The sequence below is a fragment of the Glossina fuscipes genome, unplaced genomic scaffold (genome assembly GCF_014805625.2).
Source record: "Glossina fuscipes isolate IAEA_lab_2018 unplaced genomic scaffold, Yale_Gfus_2 0, whole genome shotgun sequence".
NCBI lineage: Eukaryota > Metazoa > Arthropoda > Insecta > Diptera > Glossinidae > Glossina > Glossina fuscipes.
Window position 1 is genome coordinate 17,464,236 of NW_023998414.1, and position 17,085 is coordinate 17,481,320.

General features: G+C 33.8%; 1 protein-coding gene and 1 long non-coding RNA gene across 18 annotated transcripts in view; one reads left to right on the forward strand and one right to left on the reverse strand.

Annotated features, from left to right (window-relative positions):
• The window catches only part of LOC119633214, a 60,158-nt gene extending 55,627 nt beyond the window's left edge, over window positions 1-4,531 (forward strand). Inside the window, exon 3 of the long non-coding RNA XR_005246864.1 lies at window positions 4,478-4,531. This is a non-coding gene — a long non-coding RNA (uncharacterized LOC119633214). The remainder of the gene's footprint in view (window positions 1-4,477) is intronic.
• Window positions 1-17,085, reverse strand: part of LOC119633132 (small conductance calcium-activated potassium channel protein) — a 244,980-nt gene that overhangs the window by 183,789 nt on the left and 44,106 nt on the right. For all 17 annotated transcript variants that reach the window (XM_038026582.1, XM_038026553.1, XM_038026492.1 and 14 more), the window contains one exon: window positions 11,814-12,097. The gene's annotated coding sequence lies outside the window, so the exon portion shown is untranslated. The remainder of the gene's footprint in view (window positions 1-11,813; window positions 12,098-17,085) is intronic.

Consider the following 17,085-nt stretch of genomic DNA (forward strand, 5'->3'; position numbering starts at 1 on the left):
TTTTTTTTTTTTTTTTTTTTTTTTTTTTTTTTTTTTTTGTTTTACATCAACAGTACTCCTTTTATTAATTTGCATTCCTTCATAACAACCGCCTGACAATCAAGAAAGCTTAAATGCAAACCAAAACAAAGGAACGAAAAGGCCTTAGGTCGCATAATAAACGCCATTGATTGTTTCTGTTTTTGAAAAGTCAATCCATGAAAATCATGAAATTCATATTCTCAAGACATTAATGTGAAGAACTTGCCATAGCAGTTGAAGTTAACTTGTCCTTGTCAGCTCAATGGTTCGGCTGTGAGAGGGACTGAACCATTTTTCATCCTTGGCCCTTATCAATCTATGCAAAAACTCGACTATATTGCCATCAAACACTATTGTGAGCAAAAGTGGCGTGCACTGTACACGCAAGTTTACACCATTCTTTGACATGACCACCATCTCTCTTAGCTCGCATATTTCTCCTTAATACCATTTTTAGATTTCCCTCATCCTTACTCAAGTGGTCATCGCATTTGTTTGATCGTTACAGTGTTTCTCCTAGCAAGCCGTGCGGCTAAATTTTGAAACAATAGTCTGCAAAACGATAACCATTTCGTATAATTGCATTGTTATTGTTATTTTAGAGCCTTAACCAAGGCATGACAATGTAGGAAAAGATGACGACAAAGACAGAACATGTACTTGCCAGGAATATTTATTATTTATATCTCATGAAAATATCAGAACTTATTCTGCTTTTATGATTTCTTTCTTAAATTCAAGAAAGTCGCTTTGAAGCATAATTTAATTTTAATAAATATTATTTATTGATTGTTCCCTGTGCTTATATTGAAAAATGAAACTTGTTCATAAGCTTTTTTCTTTGTTGTGTTCTTTCATAAATTATAAGCTATCGACTTACGCACACACATAAGTAAGCATCTTGACGATGAGTATCGCTCTATAAATCAATCAAACGTACATAATGCCCGCACATTTGTTTATACCCATGACCGAAGTATGAGGGATACATTCATTTTGTCAAAACGTTCGCAATGCCCAGAAGGAAGCTTAGGATATCCCACACAGTACATACATATATATTCTTGATCAGTATCAAATTCTAAATCGATTTAGGCATATCTGTCTGCTCGTCTGTCCGTCTGGATACTGTTTGTTGTAAACATTGTCCTGGTCGCAAAGATGAAGCTATCCTACACAAAAATAACAAAAATTGACTACGCCTTTATGACGGGTAGTAACAAGCTTCAAAAACCTAATAAGGTCTTGAAATTCTTGGCCAGTTTCAAATTTGGAATGCATCTAAACATGTCTGTCTGTTCGTCCGTCTATCTGCCCGTTTGCCCAATTGCATAGTATTGTAGTGTGATAAACATTCTCCCGTTAGCGAAAATGAAGTGAATCAAACTTTTGAAAAGACACGCCTACAACACCCAAACGCCTATGCGACAAAAACTTTCACTTTGAAAATAGGGAAATTTTTCTTTCAGTTCTTTTGTGTTTCTTTTTTTTTTTTTGTCCTTTTTAGGCAAACGGTCATGGGTATCAAATATTCGGCCATGACCGAATATAATTTTCTTACTTGTTTAAAATTGCGTATCCTTTTGCGTCCATTAAACCGATGAATAAAACAGAAAGTGTATTCAATTCAATCCGTTGTAGAAATTCTTGAAAATCTTCATTCCTTGTACTTGCTTTAAATAAGTAAAATACATTGATTGAACTTTTATTTCATTTTAAAGTATTTAAATGAAAACTTTTTCTTCCCCTTTTGAAAAATAACTCAATAATACAAAATAGATATGAAACATTATACGATTGTAGCCATCGAAACAGACATAATATCCAACATAGCCTCTTAATGCAAAGAAAAAAATAAAAGTAAATAAATTTAGACGAACGAAACAAGGTATGTAGGCAAAATCTCAATTAGTAAAAAAGGAACTGCAAAGAGTTTGCTATTAGAGTAATTTGAAAGGTAATGTTTTAAGTCTTTAAAGTTGTTGAAAGGTAATATCATCTTGTGTGCATTCTAAACTTATATGCAAACATGTTACTATACTATAGCGGGCCACAACCTACTATTAAATCTAACAGTTAACATAACAACGCTTCTAAATAAGACATTGCATGGGAAGGGATCGAAAAGATGGTCCAGTTCGAACCATTCTCAAGAGCGTTTGTTTGTTAGCGAAAACCCGCCAGCGTACCTAATTTCATTGAAATAACGGAAAAATTTGTTGCCTGTAGGTTGAACACAAGAAAACAAGACGGAAACGGACGGAATGAGAAGATAAAATCAATTCAGAAAGTGACTCTAAATTGACCGAAATATAATAATAAGTTGGTCTCTCTCCAGTTTATGTGGGTGCTACATACGTCCGAACAAACCTAATATAACCTTGTAGCACGCATAGTGTAGGATATAAAAATGAAAAAATTTAATTATTTTTGGGTTTGTACATATGAGGATGTGTACAAGTCTAAAGGGGATAAGAAATTTTTTTTCGAATTTTTGAAAACATAATAAAGGCGTGGCAGGTTTTCCAATTCACATTGATTTTTACTTGTCGTGCCGCTTAAATTACTCGCATGATTCTTTCGGATTCGGTCCAATCGCGGAGGTCAATTCAACCGCAAGATTCACTTCGGGGGAACTACTTTTGCGATCACGGCAATTCCTAAGTAAGTAAGACAAGGTTAATACAGGTCATAATTTTGCAACAAAAAAGTATTTTTAATTTTTTTTTTCATGTACTCCTTGAAAATTAGTTTATAGTTTCAATTACTGCCTAAGGAAATGTTTCACGTTTAAATTACGATATGTGGTGCACCGTACGATTGCCTTAATGGCTAATGTTCAATTTCTGTGGCCATCCAAGGATTGTGTGTGAAAAATTTCTTTTCATTATCAAGTGCGCTTTGTAATTGATAAGCTAAGTGGTACAGAACCTTGTAATATGGCTTTACAACAATGTACAAAGTAACCGATCCTTTCATGTCATTCGAGCATATTAAGGGATCATTTAGGCTAATAAAAAAACAAAACCAAAAACAAAAGAAAGCAGAAAATAAATCATAAGATAATATTAACCTAAGGTAAAGGCAATGGTAAATTAAGCTAAGGAAAGTATAACGAGTGAGTTTAATTCTTTCTTTCAAATCGCAACTGTTATGGAATTTATTACATCCCACACACCCGAGTCGAGTATGGCATATTTCATTTGTGTGGATGGATGTAGAACTTAGAAAAACAATAATATTTTGTTTGTCTGTCTGTTCGTCTGATGTTTATTTTTGCAATCTTATGTTCCACTCAAAGATTGCAATTTTTGTCGAAATTTCAACGAAATTTCGTACATGGACGTGTTTTGGTCCAAGCACAAGTCCTATTAAAATTTTTGCACTCCACTCCATACAGCGATTTTTATCAATAGTAAGTTCTTCTATGGCAATCAAGTCTACTTGGCACTTGATACTTTGCCACGGAAATATGTGCCGAGTCATAAGATATTTGATGAGCCACTATAGGAACATAAAAAATGCGCCTTTATATGTAAACAACTTTTTCAAGTTTTTAATTATATTAGATAAAGTGACGTAGAGTACGTAATGGCGAATGTAATACTTTCACGGGCGACGAACAACATTCTGATTTCTGTTTATATATTTTAATTGTTTTTTTTTTTTTTTTGTTGTGTTTTCCTTGTCTCATTTTACTCGATTGCATTTCCATGCATTGTGTTTTGTGTTTGTATGTCGTTCTACATATATTTACACGTAAGCAAATGTGTTTATATGTAAACAAATAACTGTTAAAATTAATCACTTACTCCTGTTGAATGCAATATAAACGCTTGTGTTTTCAAGTGAAATCATCTAATGAAAACTGTGAAAACACCCTGAACATAACCGCACAATTAGTACATGTTAGCTTTTTATTTCATTACTAATCCGAAATCCTTCATTTTCTTCTCTCTCCCTATTTCACGTAAGGCCCTATACTTCAATGAATAATGCCAGAATTTTTATTCCATTAAAAGCAATGTGAGATACGTGAATACTTTGCTTATGGCATTCCACAAAGTATATATATATATATTCTTGATTAGCATGAAATTCTGAATCGTTTTAAGCATGTCCGTCTGTCCAACTGTGTAATGTCCGTTGTAAACGCCTATGCGGCAAAAACTTTTCCTTTGAAAAGTGAAAAAATCAACCGCGCCCACTTAAAATTTTTATTTCACTTCTTTTACTCTTTTTGTCTTTTTTAAGATAACGACGATGGGCATAAAAGATCTGATCGGATCACGATCGGATGTAATTTTGTTGCTTGTTTCTTTTTCAAATACTGCCCCCATTTAGAGTAATCTTGTGACGACCTCAATAGAATTCTCGCTTAAGTTGTGACTGTGATGGATATATATAATTAAATGAAATTCAGGAGCGGTTTTACTTTTTCTTTTTTTCCTTTTAGGATAACGTTAAAAGCGTCCAGAAAATATGAAACGGTCTTATGAAATCATCCCAAAAATTGATCAAAATGGATATGTATTCAACCAGTCGAACCGTAACGTCCAACAGCCGTTTGAAGCATCAAAGTTATGAAATAGTTACATAAGAAGGTGGAACTTAATAATTGTGTTCTTCAGTCACAATTAATTTTGAGAAGATCTTTAGAAAACCAAGCCAGATATAAACTGAAATTTTCAATTGTTTGTCTCCATACACACCCACGTACACACACACACACACACACACACACGCACACAAGAGATGCAAAATGTTTCATTCAATTCAATAATGAAGAAAAGCTTGCAATGTTCATGTGCTTGCGTTAGGTGTTGGACGTCGAAAATTCATCAAGGATTACGACGTCAACGCTCGTGCTTCCAACGTTTATAATAATAATCACATATATATATATATGCATATATTTATATAGATGTCTATATTTTTGTTTGCTTATGTGTGGCTTTGCGCTTACATTACAAGAATGCATATATATGCATGTACACGGCTTTATTTCCTTCATTACATGCGGTCAATACATGGGGTATACGAACGCATATGCATGTGAATAACGATAATACAATAAAGTGTATAATATATGAAAATTATGCACAGACAAAATTATTTTAAACCAACCATCCCATTAACAACAATTATCATACATACATGATAATACGCATATACGCCTATACACAATCAGAACAAAAGAATACTAATATTTTCCCTTCAAGAACTCGTTTTCAGTTGAATTGGAGAATAGCGTGCATGTGCACGCGTATGGTAAAATGCTTTCAATAAATCAAACGGAATGCAATGCCGGTGCCTGCGATTTATGCGATTTACTATCCTAGCTTGCTCTACTTGCCTGATACGCTTGTTTTAATTGTTAATTTATTTACTATATTTACATACTCCAATGTTATGTAAAATAAAGCAAAATATTATACTATATAGCAACATCCTTTTATTTTGTGTATAGGCGAAATAGCGTGTGTATGCAATTTTTTCTTTTTTATTTTTTATTTTTATTTTTTTTATTTATATCATGAAAATAATTCGTAAGGTTCGGATAGTTTGAAACGTTAAATTGTTTTAGATAAAAACGTTAATTGCAAAATCATTTTTTGCTATTGAGGTTTAACTAGCCTTAACTAAACACATTAAACATTTATCTGGCAAGAGTTCGTGAAAAATGTATATTTATTTACAAAGTCAGCTGCATTTGTCGCTTCTGTCTAAAAATTTTCCTTGCTTTTGAACAGTTTCGTATTCTTACGAGGCTTACGACGATTATAAGAACCCTGCGCATCAGAATTTTCCAAATTTTTATCTTTCTAATATAATTCCAATGATCTGAGCATATTTTAAGACACAGCACAATCGGTGCTATCGCCTAAAATTCTCTTTACATTTTATCCGATAAAATATTTGCATTTATTAAATGTACTGCGTACATTGCGTACCATGTCCGTTAATTTTGGCCCGTGAGCTCTACAGGTACCAATGATCAAGTAAAACGAGATACTAGTATGCATAACGGGTACAAAGCAGTTTTCCATTTATTATCATTGATCTAATCAGCGTATGCTGACGCTAATCGCGGATCGCTTAAAATTGCATTTTCGCCAATCATTATTTTTGTTGTTTAATTTGAAGAAATCTACTGCCGAGGCCCACCAAATACGTGCAGAAGCTTGTGGTGATGCTACTCCATCGTACCTCAACTGTTCTTTTTCGTTTCAATGGTTTAAAAGTAATGATTTTGATGTCAGTGACAAACAACGGCCTGGACGATCAAAGAAACAAAACTTATTGGACGAAAACTGAGCTCAAACTCCCAAAGAACTTTCGAACACCTTAGCAGCTGATCATTTAATTAAATCTAGACGTTTACATGTGATGGCAAAGATCCGAAAGGAGGCCAAATGGCTACCTTTACAGGTTTAACATCGTTGAACGATGTATTGTTGCAAAACAGAGCAACAATAGCGGCTAAAATCTAGTTGAAAATACTATTTTACCCATTTGTTGTCAGAGGTGTCAAGGGCACACTATTAAAGTTCGAATACAAAGTTCTGGCACACCCAGCGCGCTCACCAGACATGGCGCCTGCTGAATATCATTCACTCAGGTCGATGCATTACGGCATGGCTGGCAAGCAGCTCCGCAAAGTTAAAAAGGTGCGAAAATGGATGAATGATTGAATCGCTATTCAATATAAATTCTTTCGACACGATATCGCCATGTTGCCAGATATATAGTAAAATATTGTAGAAAATGATGGAATATATCGTGATTAACATATATGTTGTACCAAATCTTCTCAATAAATAAACACCTTTTTCAAGTGAAAAAATGGCCAAAGTTTAATGGAAAGTCGTAATAGTTAACTTATGATTATATTATCGTCAATGGCTTATGGTAATTTTGCTTTCTCTCTCACTTACTCTGGTAGTACTAGTATTTTATAGCAGCACTTTACTGTTATAGTCCAGGAAGTGGGATGTCTGCACCTTTTTTACACCAATTTAAGGACGACTCCTACTGATTTTCACATTGTACTGAACGAAAAATATTTAATTCCATTCTTCTTTTAAACAAAGTTAAAACTTTCAGGTAATATTGCCATAACACAAATGAAATCCGCCTAAGTGACCAACGGCGAGGAATCTCGACTAATAACTTAACTGGTCGTGGGTTCGAATCTCAAGTGCGGTAGAGTTTTTAATAAAAGCCGATAGCCTTGGATGCTAGTGCTTTAAGAGTTTAGTCTTAGAACTTGCGAAATGTACCATAATAACAATAACACAAAAAGACAAGAGAGACAAGAGGCAAACACACACGCGCACATCAGACGGTCTAATACGAAGTTGTCAAAGTCACGTTATAACTTTTCTTTAAAAAAAGTGATCTCCAAAATGAAAAAAATATGTATATAAAAAGTACGTGGAAGCTCGAACGAGCTTCCAACGCACTTACCACAAATTGTACTTTACTACATATGTGATGCAGTAAAGCACAAAGCGACACGTGCGACTACCGTACCAGGAATCGAACCCGGGTTTTCCGCCTGGGAGACGAACATCCTTACCACTAGACCATACGGTAGTCACGCATAGTTGAAAAAGAAAAAGATTTTGTATAATTTTAGATTTGCAAAAATGATCAATAACTAAGTGCGCTTTGAATGCATAAACTCTTCTCACAACATATTTGATAAAATTCGAAATTGTAAATTTCTTTTAAACATAGCTTAACTGCAGAATGCAATGACTAATAATGTGTGCTTCGTAAGCCCTGCAGAAACGAAAAAAATTTGCCAATCAAACGCACATAGGTATTAGTGTTAGTTATATATTAACGGGACAATAGGCAAATACAATATATATGTACATATATACAATGTATAATATGTACAAAATACAATATGTATGCAATAAAGACAATAAGTAAATATTATGGCAAGATATAATAAATAACAGAAGTTGCTGTTACCTAATGGGGGACCAACGAGTTGGATATTTAGAAAAATAAGTAGCATAAGTACTGTACAAACTGACAGGATTTATTGAGATAACTTAAGCAATGAGAATAAGTTGATCTCTAAATAGCAAACTTAATCTTCTGACTTCATTGGATGCATTTAGAACAAGAGTTGTTTTCAAGGTCATCGTGGGACCTGGGGGATGTGGACTAGACGGCGATTATTATAGCTGTATTCTGATTTAACAAATATCTTCTATATAACAGTAAAACTGAAATTGGAGCGCTTTCTTTCGGCTGTTCGTCCGGAATACCAATCTTGCTGCAAAAATCGGAACAATTGCAGCGAGGAATACACATTATTTCCGCTTATGACTAGTGATCGATCGCGAAAAGCGCCACAATATACTTCTCGCACCGGTATGTTTGTAATATTTGAATATTTAAGCTACGGGCTGTACACTAAAAAAGTACAAATGATTCTATCAAGTGACGTTTTACCTCGAATAAAAAAAAGATTGTAACATTAAAGTTAAGCAACCGGAAGTGGTGGCAAAAAGGTATTCCTCCAAAGATCCTTTGTGATCCCAAAAATGATTTTGAACGTTGCATCGACAACAATCAGAAGGACACGGAGCAAAAGGCTTCACCATTCTAGGTCGTCTTATGCACAACATATATTATAAAGGGCTACATGGCCACGAAAGCACAGGTGCACATTCTGGCATTTTATCTGGTTATTCGATCATTTCGGTGAAACCTTAGTCAGTTCAATTTGTCTGATTTTGAGATATAGAATGATACTGATACGGAAGCAGTCAATATGCACAGTTGTACTCTTCCCTAATAGGGTTCTTGTTTCTTATCCGTGTAAAAAAAGGCCCTCTAGCTTTCCATATCAGATCTAGCGGGATACGCCGTTAATTTATTTAGATGTTCTTAGCTTCGTTAAATGCTTTGCACCTTTATTTATATTTAACTAGTGTCCGAAGTAGACTGTAGTGCTAAAAGACTGTAAAGGCAGAGAACTGTTAAGCTACAGAAATCACTTTATTCAATATACGCAAGTTTATATACCATTTTATTAATTTGTTTGATTTAAGACGTGGATTATACCTTTTACATACTTTATTTAATGTTATCATTGTATAACTAAGCGACTCCAATACATCAATATCATATATATTCGATTTAAGACCCCGTTTAAAATGTCACTACTTTACCGTTTGACCATGAAGTGGTTAGAACTGCAACCAAGAAACTATACAAAACCCATTTTCGTTATCCATCATTTTATATATAGAATATTAAAAGAATTTTATTTTTTAAAGATAGCAATTTTGTCGTTCCGTTTGTAGATGCAGACGTGTCGACCACTGAGGTGTTGACGACTGAAGCTTTTTTACTGCAACCGTCAAAGCACAGTGCGACGAGAGACCTGGATTTAGTCATCAGCAAATGACTATCATCAACGAGATTTTTCCAAGTTAAAGAGGAGAAGTAAAGGCTCCCGTCAATAACTTGTTATATATATATATGTATATATATATGTTGATTTATCCGTAAAGAAAATACTTTGGCATAAAAAATGGCCACTATTGTCCATCACCGAAAGATGAAGAGTAAGTATATTCATTTTGTCAAAACATTTGCAACATCCAGAAGGAAGCTTAGGAAGCAAATTGGAAAATTTCCCAGGCCTACCCAATATTAATGCTTAAGTTCAAAAACTCCGTTAAGTATATAAAGTTTGGCTCAGTTATAGATTCAGAATACAGCTAAGCATGTCCGTCTGCCTAACAAGAAGATATCGTCTGCAAATTTACAAAAGAGTTTGAAGATGATGGGAACAAGTCAAAGAACCCGCCTACAGGGTACACATGTCTATACAATGAAAAGAGAGAACACGTTGCTCATAAAGTACAGCAGATACGCAATATAAATTTCCACAAAAATTGAAAAAATATAGCCACGCCCATCCTATATTATAGAGTATTCAAATTAACATATTTCCTTTCGTTCAATGTTTGACAGGATAACAGTGATCGGTATAAAGGGTTCGATCGCAATCGCATATAAATTTTTTACTTGTTTATTCATTGCGTTTATTTTTATTCAATTAATTAACCATAATTAGGTACAAAAATTATTTTAACAGCTAACGTTACACAATAGCCGTTTGCTGCCATTAAAAAATTTAAGAAATAAAATGCATTCAAATGCATATTAACCAATAAGGAAATAGATTGAGAGCATATAACATATATAAGAGTAAATAGATATTAGCTAATAAGTTGACGGCTAATTATACAACATGCTGCCTTTAAAATGTTCAAAAAACATTGCAATTAATCCGGAGTAAAAATGCACAATGCCGGTATCCATCGTTTAACCCTAAACCAAAGATCAATAAATCGCAACCTATTGAGGTAACATACGAAACGTTAAGTAGGGTCCCATCTCAGATCGCATAATTTTGAATGCTTTCTAAACGGTCAAGGTATATGTATGTATTCATATACAAGAGAGTGTATGTATGTAATTTAGGCATAAAGGATCGAATTTATAATACGTCATAAAATATTGAATACTTTCTTGTAAGTCAGACTTTTGAGAAGTACTGGACATAAATGTTGAGTTCAAGGCAAATTCATGATACTTTTTATCATTTACTTTAATTCTGTAAACAAGGAAATGTAAAATGATTGGATTTACTTCACCTTTCTTTCAATGTATAAAAATCGAATAAAATTAAACTCTCCACAAGTAGCGAACACAACCTGAACCACCTCACGCGAACAGTAATGTAACCCACGTTAAACTGTTACTCGTAACTGTCACATACATGAATTTTTTCTTCGCTTCGCGAGTACGTAAATTGCTTTCTAATCATTAAATAATGTTTCCTTTCGAAAACAGAAATTTGTGGGATGTTGATGCTGCAAATATTTTTTTCATCAGATGTCTTTGTACGCCAGTCTCCCTGTTTGCTAGTATTATTACTACCTACTGCTTCCATCAGTCTTATTGTATACGCTAATGTCTACATGGACGGCAGACCGTCTCATCAACGCAAACAAACATTTACATCAATTCAACGTATGTATGGCATATATGTCGAGAAGCTGCTGAGTACAACGGGAAGTTCAGCTTTAATATAAGGAAATTAAATCTCCGTTTTGTTTACCACTATTGATATGAACAATTCTACCAACCGTAGTCAGATTTTTCCATTAGCTTCAGTAAATGCCTGGAGTGCTTAAGAAAGCGAACTTTTTGAGTTTGTATCGTTTATTGCTCCATTAATTATTCAAAACACAATCACTTCAACATATTGAATATTATTACATCATTGTAGATTTATTGATTATCAATAAACGCATTTTAAGCAACAACGTTCGGTCTGCTTTTCTTTTCCGCTGAATAAATGACAATAAATAAATTTATTACGATCTTAACTAAATAATTAGCGAAAATTTAGTTTAATTTGATTTAAATCTTTTTTCTCAAAATATTCTTAATTTGCCAATAAGTGAATCAAATCTAAAATAAATCTTATGTTCATAATGTTATCGGTGGAATATCATAAAGTGATAGATAGGTGAGATAAAAAATATATTTCTTTATTATTATTACAATTTCGATGAAAACGTCGATATAAATAAGGTAAAGTAGGAAGAAATTTAAAATGAAGAGTAAACATTAATGGCCAATATCAAGACATAAGACAATAATTACATAACGTGATATAAAACTAATGAACTGAATAGGAAGTAAAAACAAACATTTAGTTTATACAAGTGCTAGTTGTTACTCACCTTGTGTTGTCCGCTTTGCAACACGGCAACTTATTCGCATATACGACTTAAAGTCAGTTTGCCTCATGCACAGCTAAAAACGGTTATCCACTTAAGCCCTTTTCGTTTCGCAACAATGATACTTGGGGGTTACGCTCTTGTCTTATTTTTCGTTAGTTAGTTAGTTTTACTTCGCTTCTCTTTTGCCATAAAAACAAAAGAAGTCAGTTTAATTTATTATTTTATTAAGTGTGAGTTTTCTTCGGTTTTCAGTTTCACTTGATGTCAAAGGAAATTGCGCGAACCTAGTGTAAAGAAAAAAAATAACATATATATACATATAATATATATATATATATATACATATATATATAAGTATAAAAAAGAGAAAACAAAAATGTTATGTGCAGCCACAGCTGAAGAATAGAAAAAGGAAGAGAGGATACTTTGAAATTTCTTCAATACTCTTACGTGCACAACTAAAAATCCTTGCAATTTATTTAAAAAGGAATCATGCACATACATACACATACACATATATACACACACAGAGACTAACTTTCACATTTGAAAGGTGAATGCAAAGGTCATTTCGTATGTTTTTTTCTCTGACATATGTCACAAAAGCCTTTTAAACGAGGGCGAAACGCAGGGAATCTTGTAATCCCTTTTGTTTAAACAAGCGGACAAGATGGAAATGAAAAAACCTACAATCCTCGGAAGTAGTAAATGCTTTAATTAAAACCGTATATAATATATATAATATAGGTAGATAGGTATAAATGCTTTCCGAATCTGAAATGCAAGCATAGCTAAAAATCATGAGGATACCTACTATGCACACTTGTAATCTTTACGTCCAATTTAAATCAGCTTAAATCCAGCCTAAGTACTTGGACATATCACTCAAAAGACGAAAAAACTCATATTAAAATAAACAAGAGTAAGCCGGCAAAAGCCGACGACTACGAAGTAAGAATAATATTGTGGCGCATTTTATTAAGAGCTTGAGGCTACGTTGCCTTGTCATCCTTTTTCGCACGTTGTATCAGACTCGGTATACTGGAACAATAGTCACAGCGCAAAATACCTCCAATATGAATTTTTTGCTCAAACCGAATAGATTATCTTATAAACTCTACAAAAGTATTCTACAGTTCTACAGAAAGAGACAGACGAACAGGCACAGCTGGATCGATTCAAAATTTTATACCGCAAACGATTTCGCAACATGAATGTACCCTAAAGACCCCATAGAACGGATAAACAGTTTATATCCGAACAGTAAAAAACGAAGAAGTATCATACCGCTCGCAATTTTGTAATCCGTAGCAATGTCTTGAGTTATTTAAAAAATGACTTAATGATGATGAATCTTCAAGTTGCAATTTTGTCTCTCTTGTCCCTCAAAAGATTTTGAGGTTTTTTACGCTCCTATATATAAGTGTACGTATTGTACTCTTATTTACTTTCTGCATAAAAATATTCCAAGTATACCACTACTGGGCGAAACACTACGTTGTAATATGGAGACGTCTCTACAATCTCCTCAATGGATGGTCATAAATTCTGTATGTTATTGCTACGATTCCCCCCACATTTTGTGATCAGATCTAAGAATACCAAAAAGTCGCAACAAGTCACAAAATCAGTTTGACGTTTATTTGTTACTTAAATGTAATTTATCGCTTTTGCTACGATATGAGTAGCATTAAATTCTGAGTTCGTCTCTTTAGTTCTCCGTCCATCCGCTTGCCCGTCTGTAAATGTAGCTATCGACTTCAAATTTGGCAGAAACATTGGAATAGATCAAGTTAAAGAAATACGCGTCTTCCTCTTTTTTCTTTTTAGCAGGAAAGCTCTGGCATAGTTTAAACAAAACATTTCAAATTGAAGATGTTTGATGTGTTCCTCAGTGGTCGCAAGGTGAATGCCGAATTCCTGTTTAATTGCAAGGTGCTTAGATGTGAGTTACTCTCCAATAACAACTTCACTTCGCAACTTGTCCTACTACTCATTGCAAATGCAATATCTTGAATCCATTTTATTCTCTTCGTAACTACGCACAACTCATTTTTATACGGTCACTATTTCAAAATAATGCGTTTCACCAATGACAGCAAATACACTTTTTGTACACGAATTTTCTGTTCTGGCACGAAACCAGAAAAAATAAATTTTTTTTAATTCTAATTTTGACAACGTCGCACACAAACTTATATATACGGCAACAGTCGAAGATGAAGTTCACCTATTAAAGGCTGATTTAATACGCAAGGACTTAAAATCTGTTGCAAATGTGAAACAACATTTTCTCACTCATGATCATGACATGGAGCTTGCATTAAAATTTCAACATAAACTTAAGTTTTGTGTACTTGGATATCAAGAGTCATATAAACAACTTGAGAAGCCAAAAAAGCAAATGCTAATAACACACTTTATAACAACAAAAAACCAACAGAGGCCGTTAATAATAAACGAAATTGTTCTCAAACCCGACAGTTATGCTACGAATTTCACATATCCCCTGATGCCAGCAGTTTTGGTTCAGTCCGTAATTAACGTGTACGCCTGCTATCAAGTAGTGATGAGTAGTTGGGTAATTGATTCTTACTCTTACTTCCAATGTGAATTTTTGTATGTTGCTGTATGTACTTATGGCCTGAATATTCGTTATAAACTAATTATAATATTTTGTTTGCAATGAAAAGGAATTGGTTTTGCCTGACAAGTTTGTAATACATATTTGGTTATTACTTTTGTGCACGGTTTTCTGAGAAAATATTTGCAGATTTTGCGTTTTACACGATTTCTTAAACTTGTGTAACATATCACTGAGTTTACCATATACCGTCGCATGTATGCTTTTGTACGGATATCTGAGGAACTCATCTACCATGTAAGAAACGAGTTGGATGCACCTGTTGTAGGATTCTCTTATTTTCCCCCTAGAGGAAGGTAACGTAGATAATGAGAGCCTCCTTGACGCATTCTATCTACTTGCCTTGACCTGACAAGTAAACATACCTGCAGTAGAAAGTATACTGCTGTCAATTACTTTGATGTAAATTTTCGCAAACGCATAGTATTTAAATAATCCGTATCGGTTCATTAACTATACCTTTTTAAATAACAACAACCAGAGAAGGGATTTTTTTAGAAATAGACGCATATAGTTCACACCAGGTGAAATCACAATCTATTTAGTCTCTTTGCGAAAGCTTTAAATCGCTGAAGAGCAAGCTAATAAAAATTTGTAAGCACATCGCTTTCTTTTACTGTTGGCAGGCTTAAGGAGTAAGCGCCCGAATCAAAACGCATTGTTGTTTTTTTAAAGTGTTGCTCGTAAATAATGTCTTCATTGGTCGCAGGGCGAGATTCGTTAAAATTATGTTCAATTTCCCGAAGAAATTTAGCTAGCGTATCCAAATGATCTTTTTCACGCGTAACGGGTTTGACGATTCTTGCTAATGGCCATAAATTTCAAGTAGACAATCTATCACCAAAGACCATCCATCCACTTCGGATTTTTTGCTGGCTAAGCGAATTTGGCCAATGCAAGATGGAAATCTAAATTTTATTCAGGAAAGGAAAGGGATCGCAACCGATTTAAGAATATTTTCAAGCTTTCTAACTCTTCCAACAATATAATTTTTACCATAACTAATTGTTTAAGAAGAATGATGATCGATTTCTTAGTCTCGCTCTAACATCAATATGGTTTTTCTTTAAATAAATATTTTTTTTTTTTTTTTTTTTTTGGTTATAAAGATGAATAAGTTTTTATCAAACGTATATTTTCCGTCCTAAACGATGACCTCTCTTCTGCTGTCAATTTTTATTCACAATCTAGTAACAAGAGCCCAAACAAAATAATTCACAGCGTATCTAAAGGAAACATAAAAATTATATGATGGCAATGGAATGAATAAATGCTGCATGGATTCAATGAATGTTGAAAATCTTATGAGATATGGAAGATATCATAAATCAACATTTGTTCATTGGTGTTCTAAAGGAACATTATTTCACATATGCGCTATGTGCTTAATTTATCGAAAATGTTGCAAGTTGTTTATCCACAATCGGGGGATAGCGATATACTGATTTACTTCTTCGCTTGGTAACAAGCAATAATATGCCTTAAGTATCCTATAAACTATACATGTATTGTCAGCATACGTTTCTGGGTCAATATAAATTCATTTATCTATCCTTTGCTCCACCCACTTTAGAAAGGCTGACCAAATCAGAAATTGAGATAATTAAGTAAAGTGATAAGGTGGTTGATGGTCATAGAACAAATGTTATATATCCAAGATCATGCCCATAATAGGGACAAAATCGTAGTGGCCTGAAATTCGATTAAAACACATATGATGACCATTCAGATTTTCATTTATGAAATTGACATGAATCCGCCTACAAACACTTCCAAAATATATTTCATATTTGCCGGCCGTAGAAATAGTTAGCCTAAAGCCTAGTTCAAGTCTTCTCTAGGATTGAGAGAACCGTTTTATTTTCGTTTATTTGATAATCAATTGATTGTTATTTCCATCTCGGACGATAAAAAGTGAATACTATACCGATATCGGAAGATCTAAACAGCCCGGAACATATTGAAATAACCGTTAACTTCAAGAGAAATCAGCTGAATGTAATGCATTGAAAGCCGTTGCATCCATGATTATGCAACATTACCAACAATAACTGACTTGATTCACTAAGTGTCTGCAAATTTGATAAAAGCAAATTCTGCTGCGTCAAATTTGTTTCGAGTAGCTCGACCCTACATTGCGAAACCCATTCTGGAAACGACAACAGCTCCGAAGTGTGATGTATTTCTTATTCCTCAACTTCACGTGATGTTATGATTTGCGTTAGATGGCCAGCTATCGCCAGCGTTCGCCACAGATTTGATAGTCTGCTAGAAAGTTGAGAAAAGAAAAAGCTAACTAACGGTAGACAATACTTTTTTAGATAACCGATGAAATTTGCAGAAGAATCCGTCAAGATTATCATAAGTATTGAATAAATATTTATGTACATATACATAAATTTCCTCATTATATCATCACATGAATATGCGGTAGAATATTAACTTTCCAATGGCAAAAAATTATTACTTTAACTCAAATTGCTAAGCCGGAAATTGGCAAACTGGCTGCAAATAGTAATTTGTTAATGATAGAAGTATTAAGAGGAATAGTACAGATGGTATAGGTCAAAATACAATGCCAAAACCATAAACAATTATCTATTTACAATGTTACTAAGATATATTTAT